Genomic DNA, 21,933 nt, shown 5'->3' with positions numbered 1-21,933 from the left:
CATTTACATCTGAAGAAGTGACAGGCAGTTTTTTACGCGCCGCCTTTCGACAGCGGCGCGTAAAAAAAAATGACCATCGGCACAGAACATCGTAAGACCCATTCAAATGAATGGGCAGATGTTTTCCGACGCTTTTGAGCCGCATTTTCGGATGTAATTCAATGCTAAAACGCCCAAATTACGTCCGTAAATAGTGTGTGTGTGAACCCAGCCTTAGTGACGCCCCGGCTGCTAGTGCTGCATTGTTGGGTCACTTAGGAGACCCAGCGATGCAGCTGAAAGCGGACCGTCGGCCATGAGAAGTTTGCGGGGTGGGGGGGGGGGGCCCTGGCACATTATCTGCACAGGGGCCTTTTGCAGTCTGTGTCCGCCACTGGGAGAAGCGCTGAGTCTGAGGAAAGGACTAGAACTGAGGCGTCATACGAGGACTGGTGAGAAACTGGCAAGTTTGTATCTGTGCTAGGGCCTGAGCTGCAGCAGGGTCCCTCCAGAGCGAGCGGTGGTCGGGGAGGTAGCCCACACTGTGAAGAGAGCTAACTTGGAAAGTTAGAGGAGGAACGTAAAAGAGACGTACAGTAAAATGAAGAGTTTGCCTGCAGTGGTCAGCCACACGAAAATGACTTCGAAATATCCGGTTCTCACACAATAGGTCTATAAGGACCTTCTTAGCTAGCGGCCAGCCACAACCAATTACAAAAGTAGCGATTGGCCCGAACCACAGACACAGCCACTATCTTGAGGCCTACTGGGCCCACGCAGACTTCCCCTTGCATCAAGGGAGGGGTGCCTTTGGCCCTTGCTCTGCCGGTCACACAGAACAACAAGCCAGATATCTTGCCAGCCTGCTCCACCTGTACATAGTTGTAACAACACGCTGTACCTCACACACAATGGCGGATCATTATTGGGCGGTCGCCCGGGGGCCTGAGGCTCCCGGGGGGGCCATGGCCGCCCCAAGTACAATACGTTTTTGCCACGATTTTTCCGTGAATCGCGGGAAATACCACAACAAAACGGCAATTTGTATATCCTGTAAAGGACCTGCAGACATAAAGATCACATGACGTTATGTCTGCAGAAACCTGATTAGAAACCTGCTGGTCACATGACCGCAGCTCCTACAACAGCAGCAAGAGAAAAGACCGTGAGGTGAGGTGAAGTGAGCTGCGAGGTAAGTATATGGGGATCATGGATTTGTTTAAAGAGGCTCTGTCACCAGATTTTGCAACCCCTATCTCCTATTGCAGCAGATCGGCGCTGCAATGTAGATAAGAGTAACGTTTTGTTTTTTTTAAAACGAGCATTTTTGGCCAAGTTATGACCATTTTTATATTTATGTAAAGTACAACTGGGCGTGTTTAACGTTAAAGTACAACTGGGCGTGTATTATGTGCGTACATCGGGGCGTGTTTACTTCTTTTACTAGCTGGGCGTTGTGTATAGAAGTATCATCCACTTCTCTTCAGAACGCCCGGCTTCTGGCAGTGCAGACACAGCGTGTTCTCGAGAGATCACGCTGTGTCGTCACTCACTTCCTGCCCCAGGTCCTGCATCGTGTCGGACGAGCGAGGACACATCGGCACCAGAGGCTACAGTTGATTCTGCAGCAGCATCGGCGTTTGCAGGTAAGTCGATGTAGCTACTTACCTGCAAACGTTGATGCTGCTGCAGAATCAAATGTAGCCTCTGGTGCCGATGTGTCCTCGCTCGTCCGACACGATGCAGGACCTGGGGCAGGAAGTGAGTGACGTCACAGCGTGATCTCTCGAGAACACGCTGTGTCTGCACTGCCAGAAGCTGGGCGTTCTGAAGAGAAGTGGATGATGCTGATTCGTCCGCATCATACACTTCTAGTCACAACGCCCAGCTAGTAAAAGAAGTAAAAACGCACCGATGTACGCACATAATACACGGCCAGTTGTACTTTAACTTTAAACACGCCCAGTTGTACTTTAGCAAGCCTCATTTACATAAATATAAAAATGGTCATAACTTGGCCAAAAATGCTCGTTTTAAAAAAAACAAAACGTTACTGTAATCTACATTGCAGCGCCGATCTGCTGCAATAGGAGATAGGGGTTGCAAAATCTGGTGACAGAGCCTCTTTAAGGGTCTGTGTTTAGGGGTCTGAATTTAGGTGGTCTGGGGTCTGTATTTAGGGGGTCTGGTCTGGGGTCTGTATTTAGGGGGTCTGTAGTAGTTTAAGACGTCTGGTCTGGGGTCTGTATTTAGGGGTCTGTAGTAGTTAAAGGGGTCTGGTCTAGGATCTGTATATTTAGGGGGTCTGGTCTGGGGTCTGTATATAGGAGGTCTGGGGTCTGTATTTAGGGGACCTGGTCTGGAGTCTGTATTAGTTTAGTGGGTCAGGTCTGGGGTCTGTATTTAGGGGTCTAGTCTGGGGTCTATTAGTTTATGGGTATGGGGTCTGCATTTAGGGGGAACCGGTCTTGGGTCTGATCTGGGGTCTGTATTAGTTTATGGGGTCTGTATTTAGGGGGCCTGGTTTTGGGTCTGTATTAGTTTAGGGGGTCAGGTCTGGGGTCTGTATTTAGGGGTCTGGTCCGAGGTCTGTATTTAGGGTGCTTGCTCTGGGGTCTGTATTTATTTAGGGTGCTTGTTCTGGGGTTTGTATTTGTTTAGGGGGTCTGGTCTGGGGACTGCAATAGTTTAGAAGTTCTGGGTTCTGTATGCATTCTAATTTATTAGTCTAAGGGGTTGTCGGGGCACATCGATAGGTCACCTGTATGAAAAACCGGTCTGTGCCCAAACAACCCCTTTAATGAATGGTCCTGGGCCTTGGGGTCTGAATTTGTGTGTTTCTATAGAGGCCGGAAATGGCTGCAGAAGCGAGGAGCAAAGGTGTCTCATCAGGAGAAGTCGCCATAACGGTCTGTGTCAGATGTAGAAGAAAAGAGAACGACACCCATCAGAGAAGATGTCACTTGTGAGTCACTGGATCTATAGAGGATCTGTCCCCTCTCCTGACATGTCTGTTGCAGGTAATCCTTGTATTCCACATAAAGTCTTTGTGTACCCAGGACTAACAGACAAATGTGTGTTACCATTCCCATTGTCAGGAGGATGTGTCCCTACACAGTGTGAAACTGTCAGCGATGGTTGGAGACTGTCTGTATGTAGGGACACAGCCCTTTGACAAGAGGAATCGTAACACCTATTTGTCAATGCCCACACAGAAAGGTTGTGTTCACTACAGACACGGCAGAGCGGCGGTGGAGAAGGCGGGCCCAAGCTTTTGGAACAGCCCAGGGCCTATGGTCTACTTCATCCGCCACTGCCCCCACACCATTAAGAATGTATAAAATATTAATATATAAGGTAAGTTTATATTCATTTTGTTTGTCAGGGACCTAAAGCAAGCCTGCGTAGCATGTAGAGGCAGTCTGTGGTATAGCGCTAGAACTTCCTGTATCCACTTCTGTGAAGACTTATAATGAAAGAGTGGTCACCCAAACAAGAAGTCAAGTATAAGTATACTACTGGTGCCGCTATGTAAATGCAGTGACTGTGTTAAGTTGTAAAGCAATAGATGCTTTAAAGGGGTTGTCCAGTCCCTAAAAATTGATGGCCTATCCTCAGGATAGGCCATCAATATTTGATCGGTCGGGGTCCGACTACCGGGACCCCCGCCGATCAACTGTTTTGGAGGGGCTGACCGCTGCTTCCCCTTCATTCTGGTCATTGCTCACACTGTGAATAGCCGACACATGAGTAGCGGCGGTTGACAGTATTACAGCCTTCTACCATTGAAGTGAATGGTAGAAGGCTGTAATACTGTCAACTGACGCTACTGCTGTGACGGCGATTCACAGTGTGAGCAATGACCAGAATGAAGGGGAAGCAGCACTGCGGCCCTTTTCAAAACAGCTGATCGGCGGGGGTCCCGGTAGTCGGACTCCGACCGCTCAATTTTTAAAGAGTGGACAACCCAATTAAGTTTCCTATAAGTTTATAAAGTTCTATCATGCTTGGTACTGTAGGTGTCATTTGTAATTCAGACAAATCTGTTGACTTTTTAGGGGGTTGAATACTTTTGCAAGGCTCCATACATGACAATCTGTTCATATTAATTCACTTCTTCCATGGGTAAGATCACTTCTTTTTTTTTTTTAAATGGTCTCCCATAACAGCTGAACACCCTTCCCCCTGCCCTATATGTCTTTCACTAAAATTACTTTACATTAAAGAACCATCTGCTTTATGGATTGGACTTTCTCCTGAGCTGTTACACGTCTTTTGTTCTGCAAATTCCACTCTCAGATTTAATGATGGGTTTGTGCGGTGTATTCTGTATACCCATTACCTTTGCAGTGACTGTAAAATTGCAGTGTATGTGATGCGGGCAGGGGAAGTCTGACATTACACAGCCGAGCGATGAGAACTATAGATCTCTGGAATGTAGGGGAAATTCGAGGCTGACGCAGACAATATATACAGATATATAATACGAGACTCACTATATATTGTATAGCATTGTAACCCATGGCGGGAGGAGACAGCATGGGGCGGTGTAGAATTATTTAATCAAACTCAAGCAGCAAAGTGGAATTATAATCTACGCTACAATCATTGATGAGACGACTCCTGCTCGCTATAATATCCTTTATCTACAATTACCCTTCTGCAAATGCCAAACCTAGGGATGGGCTAGGCGAGAAATAAAAAAATAGGCCTTATGTGGTATGTCATTTCCCTTTCCTAAAGGGTTTGGTTGTGACTATGACTAAAGGCCCTATTAGACGGAGCGATTATCGGACCGATTTTTGTATAATTATTCGAATGCAAGGGAAAATCGCCACTTGTAATAGCGTGCAATGATCAAATGACGAACGATAAATCGTTGGGTTTCCGTGGATCGGCCACATCTACTTAAGTGAAAGATTATTGTTTGTCGCCGCCGCATTCCCTCGTCTAATCAAAAATATTCCAGTCGTTGGCAGTTCAGAGATGAGGTGTGGGCGAACGAGTAACGACGGCGAAAAGCTTTAGCAATTATTGTCACGTGTAATAGATCATCGTCAAATGCAAGCGATTCACTAAATCATTACTAGTCGGTCGTTCATGAAAGAATATCTGCCTGTTTCAGGCGTGTAACTAAGAAACACTGGACCCCTTAGCAAACTTTTGATAGCCTCCCCCTTGGAGATAGAGCCCCCTGTAGATTGTGCCGACACAGCCCCACCTGTAGATTCTGCCATACAGCCCCCTTTTAGATAGTGCCATAGAGCCCCCTTTCAGATAGTGCCATACAGCCCTCTTTTAGATAGTGCCATACAGCTCCTTTGTAGATAATGCCATATGCCCCCCCCCTGTAGAGAGTGCCATACAGCCCCCTCATAGATTGTTCTATACAGCCCCCCATAGATTATGCCATACAGCTCCCCCTGTAGATTCTGCCATACAACTCCCCTTGTAGAAAGTGCTATATAACCCCCATGTAGTGTCACACATCCCCTTGTAGCTAGTGCCAGACAGCCCCCCGGTAGATAGTGCGCTCCAGGGCCAGCCTAAGGATAGATGGCGCCCCAAGCAAAATTATCTTTCAGCGCCCCGCCCCATCATAAAGAAATGCCCCCCCCCCCCACAGTATAATGCCCTATACGGTGCCTCCACACAGTATAATGCCCCTATAGTTCACTCCATACAGTATAATATTTAATAATATAATATATTATAAACCCTTCAAGGAAATAGTATTTAGTCCTCTAATTGTGCCCACAATTACATCCTTATAGATTTCAAATTGATTTCCAGAAGTAACTAGTGAAAAACCCAATCCAATAAACTGATATTATTATTATGCCCCCTAAGTGCTACACATAGTATATTCCCCAGGTAGTGCCCCAACACAGTAAAATGCCCCCTTCCCCGGCTGCCACACACAGCCCCCCTTTGAAGATAGTCCCCCCTGTAGATTGTGCCATACAGCCTCCCTGTAGACGGTGCCATAATCCCCCACCTCCCCCTTGTAGACAGTGCCATACAGCCCCCACCTCCCCCTTGTAGACAGTCCCATACAGCCCCTTACCTCCCCCATGTAGACAGTGCCATAATCCACCCACCTCCTCCTTGTAGACAGTACCATACATCCCCCTTGTAGATCGTGACATACAGCCCCCCACCTCCCCCATGTAGACAGTGCCATACAGCCCCCACCTCCCCCTTGAAGACAGTGCCACCAAACAAAAAAATTTTACTCACCTAGGCCCCATTCCCACGAGGAACGGAGCTGCTCCACAAAGGCAGATTTTAAATTGACAGCGTTGTTTGACCTTTTTTTTTTGCTTTTTTTTAAGCCATTGAAGCTAATACAAAAGACTCTCAGCCCCCCAGTCACAGTAAAATGATCATCAGCCCCCGACTCACAGTAAAATGACCATCAGCCTGCCACTTACAGTAAAATGACCATCAGCCCCCCCACTCACAGTAAAATGACTATCAGCCTGCCACTCACAGATTCGCCCCTGTAGATAGTGCCATACAGCCCCCTATAGATAGTGCCAGACAGCCCCTTGTAGGTAGTGCCACACAGCCCCCTGTAGGTAGTGCCACACAGTCCCCTTGTAGGTAGTGCTACACAGCCCCCTTGTAGGTAGTGCCACACAGCCCCCTTGTAGGGAGTGCCACAGAGCCCCCTGTAGGTAGTGCCACACAGCCCCCTTGTAGGTAGTGCCACACAGCCCCCTTGTAGGTAGTGCCACACAGCACCCTTGTACATAGCACCCCCACACACACCTTCCTGTAGATAGTGCCACTGTAGCTGCCTGAACGAGCGGAATCCCCCTGTGGCCGGGGATTCCACTCCTGGACGGAGCGCTTGATGTCTCTGTCCATATACAGTATGGACAGTGGCATCAGGGGCAACTCCTGAAGCGTAATTCCCCCGTCCACAGCATTTCCGACGCTGTGATCGGGGATTCCACTCCAGGAGAAGCCCCTGACTTCTCTGCCCATTTATGGACAGTGACGTCAGGGGCTTTTCCTGTAGTGAGTTGCCCGTGATGTCACTGTCCATATATGGACAGAGACATCAAGCTCTCCATCCAGGAGCGGAATCCCCGGCCACACAGGGATTCCAATACTTCAGGGACCTTTAGTGGCGCTGGTATATAGCAAAGCAGGGAGATACCTCCCTGCTCTACTATAGTATTCAATAGTATCTGTGTCCTAAGAACGCAAATACTATTGAATGTGGCGTCGCTACCGCTGTAGCAGCCACAACAGCAGCTGGCGGCGGCCATGGGGGGCCAATCCCGGCAGGGGCGGCACCGGCGACCTCATGACCGGTGACGCTGCTAGCAGCCGCTATAGCTGCTACAGCGGTAGCGACACCACTGGGAGACGAAGCGCCCGGGAGGAAAGGCAGCTGCTGAGTCGCCGGGCCCAGGAGCTTCTGAAACAAGCAGGGGAAGGGAGCCAGCGCAGCGACCCCATTCCACCTGCTGGAGTGATGCGCCCTGTGCAATGGCATACCCCTAATGCCGGCCCTGAGTGCCCCCTTGTAATCAGTGCCATACAGCCCCCCACAACTCCCTTGTAGATAGTGCCATACAGCCCCCCACTCACCCCTTGTAGACAGTGCTATACAGCCCCCCACTCCCCCTTGTAGACAGTGCTATACAGCCCCCACCTCCCCCTTGTGAAAAATGCCCCCCAAACAAATAAATTATACTCACCTAGGCCCCGTTCCCTTGACGAATGGAGCTGCTCCACAACGCAAACGGGATTCTTGCATATGCCGGCGTGATCCAGTGACATCATCACACTGGCCTGTGCAGGGTTGCCGTCCCTGCGCCTGATAGGCTGCAGGCTGAGCAGCCTGTAGTCTAGTAAATGTCAGGAGCCCGTGCCGCCTGCCTAGTAAACGGCGGGTGGCACGGGGCCCCCTCATTCCGCGGGCCCTGTTGCATCCGCTATGGCTGCTATGGGTTGGTTACACCACTGACCTGTCTGATAGGACTCTAAATGTGACTAACATCTGTCTGATTTAGAGAACCCATTTTCCAAAACTTATTAGGACATTGTTAATAGTGGGGAGTCCTCATTGATAACCTCAATCCATTGTCCAAAGCGAAGGGGCTGCTACAAAGAACGTCTCTCTCTCTCTTTCTCTCTCTCTCTGGAAGACCCGGAACGTCCATGTATTACACAGGCAGCCCATTGATTTCTATGGGAACTGTCTAATGGTTAATTTCACCCGTGGAGGCGCTGCAGGGAAATTAAACACTTACTATCAGGTTCTTCCACATATTACAGCTGATCCCTAGGTGTCCCAGTAGCAGAAAACCCTTTAATCACCTTATTCTTGGGCCCCTTCTAAATAAATGGGATTATTAAAAGTGGACGACCCCCTTGAGTCAAAGCAAAGTTGCCGCATAGTCAAATTTATTGTACAAATCCATTTCTGTAAGAAGCCGGTATTGTACGTTGGTTGTTGCCAGCTTACAGGTGCTCATACATATCGGACGAAACTCGGTCGTACCCGCTGATTTTGGTGGGATCGCCCAATGATCTAATGAGTGTCCTGACTCTCCCCCCAAAGACAGATCTTGTGGGGAAGATGGATCGGGCATGGTGGATTTGTTCCCACAGGAAATAAGCTGTTGCCTAAGGAGTCTGGCAGCTGCTTATCTCCTATCCTTATTCCATATTCTCAGACAGTGTGTTAATGTAGAAGTCATGGAAGACAGCTGTCGGCTGACAACTTACTGATGTCTATGGGCAGCTTTAGCTCGGGGAATGGGTGGAGGTCCAAAATCAGGCTCCGATGTTATCTCCTCACATGCCTGAAAAGATCATTGTAGTTGAATGTTCTCTTTGGTAGCCAAGTAAAGACGTCCCTCGTCTCCTAATCTTTATCCATTGCCAGAGGCTTTGTCTGAAGAAGCTTTACTTGTATCCATGAGAAAAATCAATGTTATTAAATATACTCACTGCCCGGGATACCCAGAAATCTAGTAAGTTATAGGGGTGCCATGACAGTGCCTCTATTGCCCCTCATTGTGATGAGTGCATTAATACAGTTATGGAGGTGCTAACGTAATTGTCATTGTTATGGAGTCATTGTTGTGCCTGTCACTATTATTGGGGCAGTAACATAGCTTCTACTGTTATGGGGTGCTATTGTGACCTCACTGTTGTAGGGAACATGATTTGGTAGGTTCTATTATGGGGGCACTGACGTGGCTGGTACAGTTATGGAGGTACAGATGTAATTGTCATTGTTATGGAGTCATTGTTGTGCCTGATACTACTATTGTAGCAGTAAGAAAGCTGCCACTCTTATGGAGGTACTACTTTTACCGTCACTATTACAGGGACAATTATTTGGTTGACTCTATTATGGGGGCACTTACGTGTCTGTTACGGTTGTGGAGGTACAGATGTAATTGTCATCGTTCTGGAGTCATTCTTATGCCTGTTACTATTATTGGGGCAGTAACATAGCTGCCACTGTTACGGAGGTACTATTTTTACTGTCACTATTATAGAAACAATTATTTGGCTGACTCTACTATGGGGGCACCTACTTGGCTGGTACAACTGTGGAGGTACAGATGTAATTGTCATTGTAATGGAGTCATAGTTGTGCATGTCACTATTATTGGGGCAGTAACATAGCTGTAACTGTTATGGGGGTACTATTGTGACTGTCACTGTTATAGGGACAATGATTTTGCTGACTCTATTATGGGGCACTGACGTGGCTGGTACAGTTCTGAAGGTACAGATGTAGTTGTCAATGTTATGGAGTCATTGTTGTGCCTGTCATTATTATTGGGCACTGTTAAGGGGGTACTATTTTGCAGTCACTGTCATAGAGACATTAATATTGCTGGCTTTAGTATGGGGACGCAGATTTTTTTCTCGGTAACCTGATGGTCTGGATTCCCTGCATTTGGCCTCAAACCAAATAATAATCAGATGGGAGAGAAACCTCAGTGTCAAGCAGCCTCCGGCCCAGCAGGGTCAAAAAACAGGAGACGTCTAATCAAATTATATGGGCAGTATTGCTCGTCAAGAAAATAAATCCCATTAAACTTCAATTATTAGGAAAATTATAGCGCTCACAAGGTGCTGCACTAAAGTCTGCTCTGACAGATAAGCCATTTGTGAATATAGGAGCCATTTGTTTCAGAAGAGGGTATAGAATTCTTTCAGGAACAAACAATGGCTTGGAGAGAGGGCGGCCCTTCAGCTGAGGCCCGTAGACAGGTGCTTACATAAAAACACAGACATTGTGGCATGTGGGGATTGTGGCCTTGTGTACACAGATAAGTGACCTCCATAAGTAAATGTCCCCGATCCAGCGGTATCTGTCAGCTGACACAAGGTCGAGGATGGAAATCTCGGGTCCCTGTCTCCTGAAGTCACCCAAAGAATTTATGACACTAAACGAATCTTCACTGGGAGCAGCCAACCCAAAAGTGGATCAAAGGGTCATCTGCGTAATGACCTCCGAGCTGATTAACCCTTATGTCCCTGGCACCACTCTCCACACATATACAGTATTGTGCAAAAGTATTAGCCCCCTTCAATATGTAACCTGATAGTGTTTAACACAATGAACGGTGTCTGATCTGTACATAAAATATACAGCGACTCGTAGGCTACATTCAGACCAGCGTGTCCGGTTTGCACGCGTAAAAAACGCAGCATTTTTCCTACATGTCTTGTCCGTGCGCGTAGCGTGTTGGTATCAGTGTGCTTTGCGTTTATTACGTCCGTGCAAGAACTTTATTTTTTTTTTTACATTTATTTCTCTGCTTTTCTATGTATTTGATCCATATAGGAGATGCAGTGAGTTTCACGCAACTGACACACGCTGATGGATTTTGGACAGCTCGCGGGAAAAAAGCGTCATGCCGTATATTGGAGCAGTTTCCGCCCCTAAACCTCCATTGAAGTTAGTAGGAGGCAGGAAAAAACGCGCCAGACATTTGGAGTGTTTTTTTTACTTTGTTTTTTTTTTACCAAAAACCGCCCGCTCTTTTTGCATTTGCCTAACACAAAAAAAGCCTAAGGCTATGTTCACACGCTGAGTCAAAAACGTCTGAAAATACGGGCTCCTTAGTTTCAGACGTTTTTTAAGCCACTCGCGTTTTTCGCAGCGTTTTTTACGGGCGTTTTTGTAGCTGTTTTCAATGAAAAACGGCTCCAAAAACATCCCAAGAAGTGTCCTGCACTTCTTTTTCGCGGTCATTTTTTTACGCGGTCGTTTTTCCAAAAAACGGCCCGTCGGAACAGAACGCAGATGTTTGGAGGCGTTCTGCTTCCGATTTTCCGAGAAATGGCCGAAAACACTCTGTGTGAACATACCCTAAAAAAGAAGAAATAATTTAAAAAAAGTGTAAAAAAAAAAAAGCCAATAAACTTTTGCATTTCAAATTCTGCCATAGAAATCCTATAGGACTTTTGAGGCAGAACTTTTTGGCTCGGCAAAAAACTCTAAGGCCGGGTTCCCACGGGACGGCTACGCTGCGCAAAACCCATATCCGACCTGGAACCCGCAGGACTCTCCGTCCAAAAAATCGCACCACATACACTGCAAAAGTCGCAACACTTGGCTTTCTGTTGCGGGTTTTGCATCCCCATTGAATTCAATGGGGAAGACCTGCAGCAGAAAATCAACGAAAACGCAGCATAATTTGACATGGAATTAAATTCCGCACCGCTGGTCAATTTATTAATGTTTACGCTGCATTTTTTTCCGCAGCGTGGGTATGATATTTACTAAATCTCACCCACTTTGCTGCTACTGTAAACGCTGCGGAATCCGGCTTAAGTGAACATACTCTTAGGATACTCCAGCAACAGCATGTGACAGATCAGAATGTACTGGCACACAGAAGTATAATAAATACATTAAAAGTGTAAAGTAAAGAAGTAAAAAGGTAATGGGATTAAAAATGATTAAATAAAAAATATTTCCTGTGGCTATGCCATAAATACCTAAAGTGGGAATACCCCTTTAAAGGAATGTTACTTTGTGTAATGACAGGTTTCTATAGGTTCTAAAGGCCCTATTACACGGGCCAATGACGGGGCAAACTATACGAACGCTCATTCCCGATCATTGCCCGGTTTAAACAGGGCGACGATCAGCCTATGAACGAGGAAACACATTTTCATCGACTTATCTGCTCTTTTATGTAGAATTAAAAATCATCGTTGTCGGCAGCGCATCTCACAGTGTAAACGGGGAGACGCGCTGCCGACATGATGAAAATGTATAGGGACGAGCGATCGGGGTAATGATAACTCGTCCTTATACATAACCAACCGTTGCTCCGTGTGATCAGTGGTTAGCACTATTGCCTTGCAGCGCTGGGGTCCTGGGTTCAAATCCAACCAAGGACAACATCTGCATGGAGTTTGTATGTTTTCCCCGTGTTTGCGTGGGTTTCCTCCGGGTACTCCGGTTTCCTCCCACACCCCAAAAACATACCCATATGGAATTTAGATTGTGAGCCCCAATGGGGACAGTAAAAAAAGTGGACCTCTGTCTGTACAGCGCTGCGTAATATGTTGGCGCTATATAAATAACTGAAATAAAATAATAAAATAATAAACGAGCGACGATCAACAAACTGTCTCGTTGATCGGCGCTCGTCTACGCGGTAAATCTCTTGCCCGCGCTGCGTAAAAAAACGCAGTGTAAACGTTAATAAATTGACCTGCGGTGCGGAATTAAATGTCAATTTATGCTGCGTTTTTGTTGATTTTCCGTTGCGTGTTTTTCCCATTGAATGCAAATCACGTAACAGAAAGCAAATTGTTGCGACTTTTACGGCGTATTCACAGCAATTACACCACAAAAATCGCAACTACGGAAAATAAAAAAAATCATACTGACTCCTGGGATGACGGTGCATCCCATGTGACCGCAGCTGCAGCCAATCACAGGCTGCAGTGTCATCCGCGGAGGCCGGACCGGATCGCCATGGAGGGACGCGTCGCCATTAACTACGACCTACGTAAGTTTGAGCGGTTTTTACCGATGCTTTCTGCAGCGGAAATACCGTTCAGAAAAACGCACCACAATGTGTTGCGGTTTTTGGACGGAATGTAATGCGGGTTCCAGGTCGCATACTCTGCGTGGTTTCTTGCGCAGCGTATCTGACCCGTGGGAACCCGGCCTAAATGGCCATAAAATGCCCAGGAAACAACCAAAAGTTTACAATTCCCCAGCTTTCCCATACTCCTGAAGGGCAAACTTTCCTAGTTGTGTAGCAATAGGGGTGTGGGTATATCTAAAATTATTTATGGCAGATTTGCTGTTCAGGATTCTGGGAAAGCTGAATTACAACCCCTATGGGAGTTGTAATGGCCGCCATATTAATTATCACCCAGCTTTCCCAGTAACAGATATTACGAAGAAATAACTATATTGAATAGGTACGTGAGCCTAAAATGTCTATTGGGCGAACAAAATTGAGATATTTATAGTAAATTACCCGAAATTTTTATTTCATGTATATTCTGAATATTACAGGACCTCATGGTTCACGTCCCACTTTCGGGCGGTCGTATTATAGGCACAACTTCACACAAGTATTAATATCAAAATATCTGCACCTCCGACAGTCCTACTGTGCAGGACTGAGATGATTTTTAAGTCCAGGTCAGTAGAACCGCGGGTATTGCGGCCGTAATACGGAAGCTAAAATGCGCTTGTATTACAGTCGTTTCAGCACAACTTTTACGAGATCAGACACATGCCGGATTAGCAGAATATCCTCTGATAGTCCAGCATTTTTCATAAACCCAGAATGATATATTTCAGGGGTGTCCAGTAACCAATGGGAAGTGGTGCGGAGAACAGGACACGACCTGCGTAAATCTAACACCAATGTCCCCTTCACTTCCAATAATCCAGCAGTTTGTCATTTTTGTTCATTTCTCCAACGTCCCCCAGTAGGGACAGGATCTAGTAGGACGGAGGCTGCTGGTCCCATGAAGCTTCCCATCAACAGAACAAATGGTAGTCAGTTTGTCAAGGCTCAGGCGGCCATACTGTCAGGCAAAAGGTTTCAGTTTACAAGCTTGTAAAGTTGGACCACGTGAGGTTTCTCCTCCAAATGTACCAAACATCTCCTGTGAAAGCCTCGGCGCCAATAGCTACGTTTAACGTGCCGGTTCCCTAACACATCCACATCACAGGAATGGTCTATTAGGACTGCGCCATTATTTATAATAACCTCCATTCTGGCACAGACAAAAGCAAAAGATGTCTGACAGCGGGTGGAGCTAAACTGCTGTCTGTTTCCAAGGGCAACCAGGAGAATTCTGAACGTAGCTATGTATGTGACTGGAGAATAAGACATGAAATAACTCAAAACTGGTAGAAAAGTATTAATTGACTTAGAATTAAACTGTGGATTGTTGTTAAAAGTGGAATTATGAGCTAATTACTTCAGTTTTTATAAAGGGAAACAGTCCTCATTTATCAAAACTGTCAAAATCAACGTGATTTTGCTGCAGATTTCCTGCAGATTTCACCCTATACATAAAAAAGTTCATACCTTGTGATCGATTACAGGTGGATCTGACCTGCTGTCACTGAACCCGTCAGTCCCGCTGATCTGACGGGTTCAGGTTTCAGCGCACGATACACCTGCTCTGTCTACAGGATACAAGGCAGCTGATTGTCAAAAAGTATAAATCATTTTTAAAAAAAAGTAATTAGAAAGTTGCACCAATCACACTAAGGGGAGATTCACACGAACGTTGCGTTTTTGCGCGCGCAAACAACGCAGCGTTTTGCGAGCGCAAAAACCATTTGACAGCTGCGTGTGTCATGCGTGTCTGATGCACGGCTGCGTGATTTTCGCGCAGCCGGCATCATAGAGATGAGGCTTGTCAACGCCCGTCACTGTCCAAGGTGCTGAAAGAGCTAAATCTTTCAGCACCCTCGACAGTGAATGCCGAACACAACAGCGAAAAACCTGTACAAAAAAAAGATAAAGTTCCTACTTACCGAGAACTTCCCGGCCGTTGCCTTGGTGACGCGTCCTTGGTGACGCGTCCTTGGTGACGCGCCTCTCTTGACATCGGGCCCCACCTCCCTGGATGACGCAGCAGTCCAAGTGACCGCTGCAGCCTGTGATTGGCTGCAGCCTGTGCTTGGCCTGTGATTGGCTGGAGCTGTCACTTGAACTGAAGTGTCATCCCGGGAGGTCGGACTGCAGGAAGGAGACAGGAGTAATCGGTAAGTTAGAACTTCGGGTTTTTTTTACAGGTTAATGTATTTTGGGATCGCAAGTCACTGTCCATGGTGCTGAAACAGTTTAACTCTTTCAGCACCATGGACAGTGACTATCTCCTGACGTCGCGTACCGATAATTTTTTTGCCGGGATCGGCCAAAACGAGTTTGGCCGAACCCGGTGAAGTTCGGTACGCAAAGACACTCCGTTTGGATGTTCGGAAACAGAAAAGCACGTGGTGCTTTTCGGTTTTCATTCATCCTTTTCACTGCTGTTGCGCGAATCACGCTCGTCCCACGGAAGTGCTTCCGTGTGGTGCGCGTGATTTTCACGCACCCATTGACTTCAATGGGTGCGTGATGCGCGAAATACGCAGAGTTATTGAACCTGTCGCGCATTTTGCGCAGCAGACAAACGCTGCGCAAAAAGCACGGACTGTCTGTACTGCCCCATAGACTTGTATTGGTCCATGCGTGCCGCGTGAAAACCACGCGGCCCGCACGGACCGAATACACGCTCGTGTGAATCCCCCCTAAGGCTCAGTTTAAACAGAGTTTTTTTAGACGTTTTTTGATGCGGAAACCGCGTCGAAAAACGCACCAAAAAACATCCGAAAATGCCTCCCATTGATTTCAATGGGAGTTGGAGGTGTTTTTTTCTCGCGAGCGGAAAAACCGTCTTGCTGGAAAAAGAAGCGACATGCCCTATCTTCGGGCGTTTACGTCTCTGACCTCGCATTGACATCAATGGGAGGCAGAGAAAGCGTATTTCGCTGCGTTTTTGCCCATGGCGCTCAATGGATGCGAGTGAAAACGCAGTGAAAATCGCCTCGAACAAACGGCGTGCAGGCAGAGCAAAATCTGCCTCAAAATTCCAAATGGAATTTTCAGGCAGAATTTTCTGCCTGAAAAAACTCTGTGTGAACAGGGCCTAATACACATTTTTATAAAAAAATAAAAAAATAAACGTTTTCTAAGGTGTGCATAGCCTTTACGGCTTTCTCATTTTTAACGTTTTTGGACATAAGTTTTAGGCCGTATTGTGACAGCGACGCGTAAAATTACACCTCCTGGGAACAGAACACTGTAAAACCCATTGAAAGCAATGGGCAGATGTTTGTAGGCGTAATGGAGCCGTATTTTCAGGCGTAATTCGAGTGCGTGTGAACATACCCTTATGTTGTGACATCGTTTTTAAAGCTATCCTTGGTTTTTTGTCTGACGAGATGAATTTAGACATTTGTTTATGTAGTTGGTTTATTATATGGAGGGGAATAAGAATGGGAATGGTTCGTAATTTATATAGTATAACAGGTAAGGTCATCTTTTTATATAACGCAATTCTACCACACCAGGATGGTTCAGATTTACTCATATGATCTAAATCTTGGAACAATTTTATTAAATATAAACCTCTTGATATGTCTAACAAAATAGAGAAAAACCCATTTCAAATCTTGGACGACTTTCTTCCAGAACTAGACATAAACAGCTGGATAAACGCAGGCTTAGGCATCATTTACACGAGCGTAACATACGCGCGTGCTTTTCACGCGTGTCGTACGCACCTATATTAGTCTATGGGGCAGTGCAGACAGTCCATGAGTTTTGCGCAGCGTGAGTTCTATATTTCGCAGTTTTTCGCGCATCACGCACCCATTGAAGTCAATGGGTGCGTGAAAACCACACATGCCGCACGGAAGCACTTCCGTGCGAAATGCGTGAATCGCGCAACAGCTGTCAAACTCTGAATGTAAACAGAAAAGCACCACGTGCTTTTCTTTTTACAAACATCCAAACGAAGTGTCATAATGATGGCGGCTGCGAGAAAATCTCGCAGCCGCGCATCATACACTGATGTCACACGCAGCTGTTAAGTGCCTTTTGCGCAGTATTCTATAGATGGTATCTCACTCCATATAAACTTCCCAGAATATACAGTGATGCCCTCCCACCCCCCCCCCCCCCCCCCCCGCCCGAATGTTGGAGAAGTTGTAACCATTTGGGATCCATACTTCACATATTTTGGGAATGTCCTTTATTATTAACCCTTTGGCAATCAATTTGCGCACTACTAAATGAGGTTACAACTCAAAATATCAACCCCAAGCCGGAACTTGGGTGACTACGGATTGGAATTGATGTTATTCCCAAACAATTCCAAATTGTAACATGTCATATCTTAATATCTGCCACATCAGCTGTAGCGTTCAGATGGAAAACATGTAACGTCCCGACCATCACAGACATCATTAAAAAAGTCAATACAAACTATCAATATGAATATATTTATGCCTGTGGTATACAAAGACATGACCGGTTCTGTAAAGATCGGAGGTGCTGGAATAACTCTGTATATGCCGTACCCCTCCCTTTCTAGTGGGAGCTCATACCTTGTCGTTGTCTACATCTTCTTTCTTTATGATGACCTGCATACGTTCTTCACAACATTTATTTTATTGACCTTTCTTTTATTATCCATATTATTTTGAATCCTATTTTCTCAAAATGTTAAAACTCATAGGAATTAACGATTTAATTATTATTTGAGACTTTAACTATTTACTTCTACCTGTTCATATATATTTTCTGATGTCTCAACTGTTTACTTAAAGACATATTGAAACAGAAATGACATTCACTTACAGCAAACAGAGATCTTGGCAATGGTGAAGAATTGAAACGCAAAGTATAATTTGGAAAGTGGCTGAACTCTTTATTATACAATGTATAAACTCTATTGACATGAGACAGGACGACCCCTCTGAGCGTTCACAAACCCCGATCCTGGCAATATTCACACGTGACAGTGTCTAAAATCATAACATTGTAATTAAAATCCCGAACATCGTGATCCAGCTTTCCCAGAGTCCTTAAGGGCAAATCTGCAACGTCTAAGGCTGGGTTCACACACCCTATTTACGGACGTAATTCGGGCGTTTTAGCCCCGAATTACGTCCGAAAATGCGTCTCAAAAGCGTCGGCAAACATCTGCCCATTCATTTGAATGGGTCTTACGATGTTCTGTGCCGACGGTCATTTTTTTTACGCGCCACTGTCAAATGGCGGCGCGTAAAAAAGACGCCCGCGTCAAAGAAGTGCCTGTCACTTCTTCAGACGTAAATGGAGCCGTTTCCCATGGACTCCATAGAAAAACAGCTCCAATTACGTCCGTAAAGGATGCAGCGAAAGACGCCTGCACATGCCATTAGGCCCTGTTCACACTGAGTTTTTTTGACGAGTTTTTTGACGCGGAAACCGCGCCGCAAAATTCCTCAAAAACCGCCCGAAAAAGCCTCCCATTGATTTCAATGGGAGTTGGACGAGTTTTTTTACCGCGAGTAAAAAAAACGTGTCGCGGTAAAAAGAAGCGTCATGACCCATCTTGAGGCGGTTTCCGCCTCCAAAACCGCATTTCAAATCAGTCAGAAAGAGGAAAAAAACGCCTCGACGAGTGTTTTGACGAGTTTTTGTCAAACCACTGTGCAGAAAACGTCTGGAGCAGTTTTTGCAGGAGGAATTTTCCTCCTGCAAAAAACTCAGTGTGAACACAGCCTTACGGCTTACCGTAATTTCAGCCGTAACGGACGCTGCCGTGTGAACATACCCTAACGATACATCCCCAGCTCCCTGCTCTCCGGACTATGAGGGATATAATGGCAGACACATTTATTTAAGGGGAAATGCTTCTTTATCATCTTCCAGATCTCTGAGATGTTTTGTAGCAGAGCAGCGCTCCTTCTCACCGGACACCTCCAGGAATTACATAGACAAACATTTCCAGCGTTGATCTCCCGGCGCCCGCGTTACTGTCTCACATCCGCCTTTGTTTTCGCTGTTTGCTCTTAAGATCGGCTTAAGCCGTCTCCCTCTTTTCGTTACTTGTTCTATTATCCTTCACAATGTGAAACCACAAACGCAGCAGGATAAATGATTGCTGAAGATAGTCAAATGAATCGGTTACAATAAGGAGATAATTGTCACATCTTGTCCGCCCCTCCCCCATTACCCAAAAAAAAAAAAAAAAAGAATAGCGTTACTCCATATTGAAGTGATAATGGGTTTAACGATTGGCAGACACCAGTCCTATATTGGTCTAAAGCCGCCTATAATCACCAGCAGGGTCAATGTGAGCGGTCGGGCAGTGCCCATGAATACCCAATGGCCCCCTTTCACCTTTCGGCCCCATAAAGCCCCGTGACAACTTTGAGGTTCACGTGGTCAATCTGCTGGGAAACTCCAGTAAAAACCAATGACTTTCGCATTTTATTTATTAGTGTGTCTTATTTTTTTTCCCCTTATTTCCAAAAATCACGTTTAATTGCAAATCATATTCATCTCGTGTTCAAAAATTCTGTATTTAGCGGCCATCCCATAATTCAATGCATTACCTTAGGTGAGAAGGATCTACAGCACTTTTCTTTCCAGGAATAGAATGCAAGAAATGCAGTGCAGACTGACATGCTCATAAGAGAGGCAAATTAGTAACTTTGCATAACCATGCCGATTAATGTGCCGTTTAGGGTATGTTCACACGTAGTCAACAAAAACGTCTGAAAATCCAGAGCTGTTTTCAAGGGAAAACAGACCCTGCTTTTCAGACGTTTTTTTACCAACTCGCATTTTTCACGGCGTTTTTCGCGCCGTTTTCGCGGCGTTTTTTACGTCCGTTTTTGGAGCTGTTTTCATTGGAGTCTATGAGAAAACAGCTCCAAAAACGTCCAAAGAAGTGTCCTGCACTTCTTTTGACGAGGCTGTATTTTTACGCGTCGTCGTTTGACAGCTGTCAAACGACGACGCGTAAATTACAGGTCGTCTGCACAGTACGTCGGCAAACCCATTCAAATGAATGGGCAGATGTTTGCCGACGTATTGGAGCCGTATTTTCAGACGTAAAACGAGGCATAATACGCCTCGTATACGTCTGAAATTTGGCCGTGTGAACATACCCTTAGGGTTTCTGGAAAGCTGTGTGACAACCCATGTGGGCACTGTAATGGCTGATATCCGGCATCACCCACATGTAGGATAATTTAGGAATGGCTGTGATTGTTTGGTTGAATGACAGGATATTACAGATTATCTGCTGGGATTTATTCTCCTATATTGAAGTCGGGAAGGAATTATTTCCCCCTAATAGGAGCCAATGGGACTCCACCTCAAAGGGGGTTGTTATGGACTCCACTGTGGAATAATAGGTCGAACTTAAAGGGGTATTCCCATTTTAAACATTCACATTTTTGGCAATCTCCATACAGAGAGGTGGCTGCTCGCACACTGCTCTCTGAATTATAGTCCATGGGAGTTATGGAACGAGCCGGGCGCGGCTAATGGCGCAATTGGGGGAAAACCGGACCCTCGTTCTACCAATAGGTGACGATCTCAGAGATGAGACCTGCACCTATCAGGTATTTATGGCATATCCTAAATGCTTAAAATGGAAATAACCCTTTAACATTTACCTCCAGTGAAGAACGGGGCGGCCAGACAGGGGAGATTTACACGTGGCGTCATTTTCATAGCAGAAAAATCCGCATCGGAAATTTCCCCCATTTATTGCTATGGGTGGAAAAAAATCCGCAACACCTACAATTTTTAAATCTCCACACAAATTTTTTTCCGCTGAGGGAATACTTTCTGCAGTGTTTTCTGTAAGGGCCAGTTCACACGTTGCGTATATACTGCGGATTTTCTGCAACGGAATTAGTTGCGGAAAATCTGCAGCAAATACAGTAGCAGCAAAGTGGATGAGAAAAAAACAAATCTCATCCACACGCTGCGGAAATACTGAGCGGAAAAAAACGCTCAGAAATTGACCAGCGGTGCGCAAATTCATTCCGCAGCACGTCAATTGTCTTTACGTAAACGCTGCTTATATGTTGCAGGATTTCCCCATTAAATTCAACAAATAGCAGTTGTTCCGTTTTTTGCAGCAGATTCACAGCGATGCCGCCGCAAAAAACGGGACCCAGAAAACCCCAAAAAATGTAAACTTACCTAGGAGTCTGTGCTTCATCCCATGTGACAACCGCTGCAGCCAATCACAGGCTGCAGCGTTCTCCTGGGATGTGACGTCATCCCAAGTGCCCAACCGGCTTAATGCTGCAGTTTTTTGCAGCGGACATTCCGGGCGGAAAACCGCACCACAGTTTGCTGCGCATTTTCACCCGGAACTCACTGCGGCGGAGAGGGCGGATGCGCTGCGTGCTATTACGCAGTGTTATCCGCCCCATGTGAACTCCGCCTATGTGTTGCAGGTTTTGGATGCGGAATTTAATCATAGACTTCAATGCTACATGAAATTCCGCACCGACATCCGCAACACAAATCTGCAACAGTAAGGGTATGTTCACACGCAGTAGCAAAATACGTCTGAAATTACAGAGCTGTTTTCGCCTGAAACCAGCTCCTGATTTTCAGACGTTTTGTAACAACTCGCGTTTTTCGTGCCGTATTTTACGGACGTTATTGGAGCTGTTTTTTAATGGAGTCAATCAAAAACGGCTCCAAAAACGTCCCAAGAAGTGACATGCACTTCTTTGACGCGGGCGTCTTTTTACCCGCCGTCTTTTTACGCGCCGTCTTTTGACAGCAACGCGGAAAATTACACCTCGTGGGAACAGAACATCGTAAAAACCATTGCAAGCAATGGGCAGAAGTTTGGAGGCGTAATGGAGCCGTTTTTTCAGGTGTAATTCGAGGCGTAAAA

This window comes from Rhinoderma darwinii, chromosome 6 (genome assembly GCF_050947455.1).
Source record: "Rhinoderma darwinii isolate aRhiDar2 chromosome 6, aRhiDar2.hap1, whole genome shotgun sequence".
NCBI lineage: Eukaryota > Metazoa > Chordata > Amphibia > Anura > Rhinodermatidae > Rhinoderma > Rhinoderma darwinii.
The sequence above is the reverse complement of the archived record's forward strand: the minus strand, read 5'-3'. Positions refer to the sequence as shown.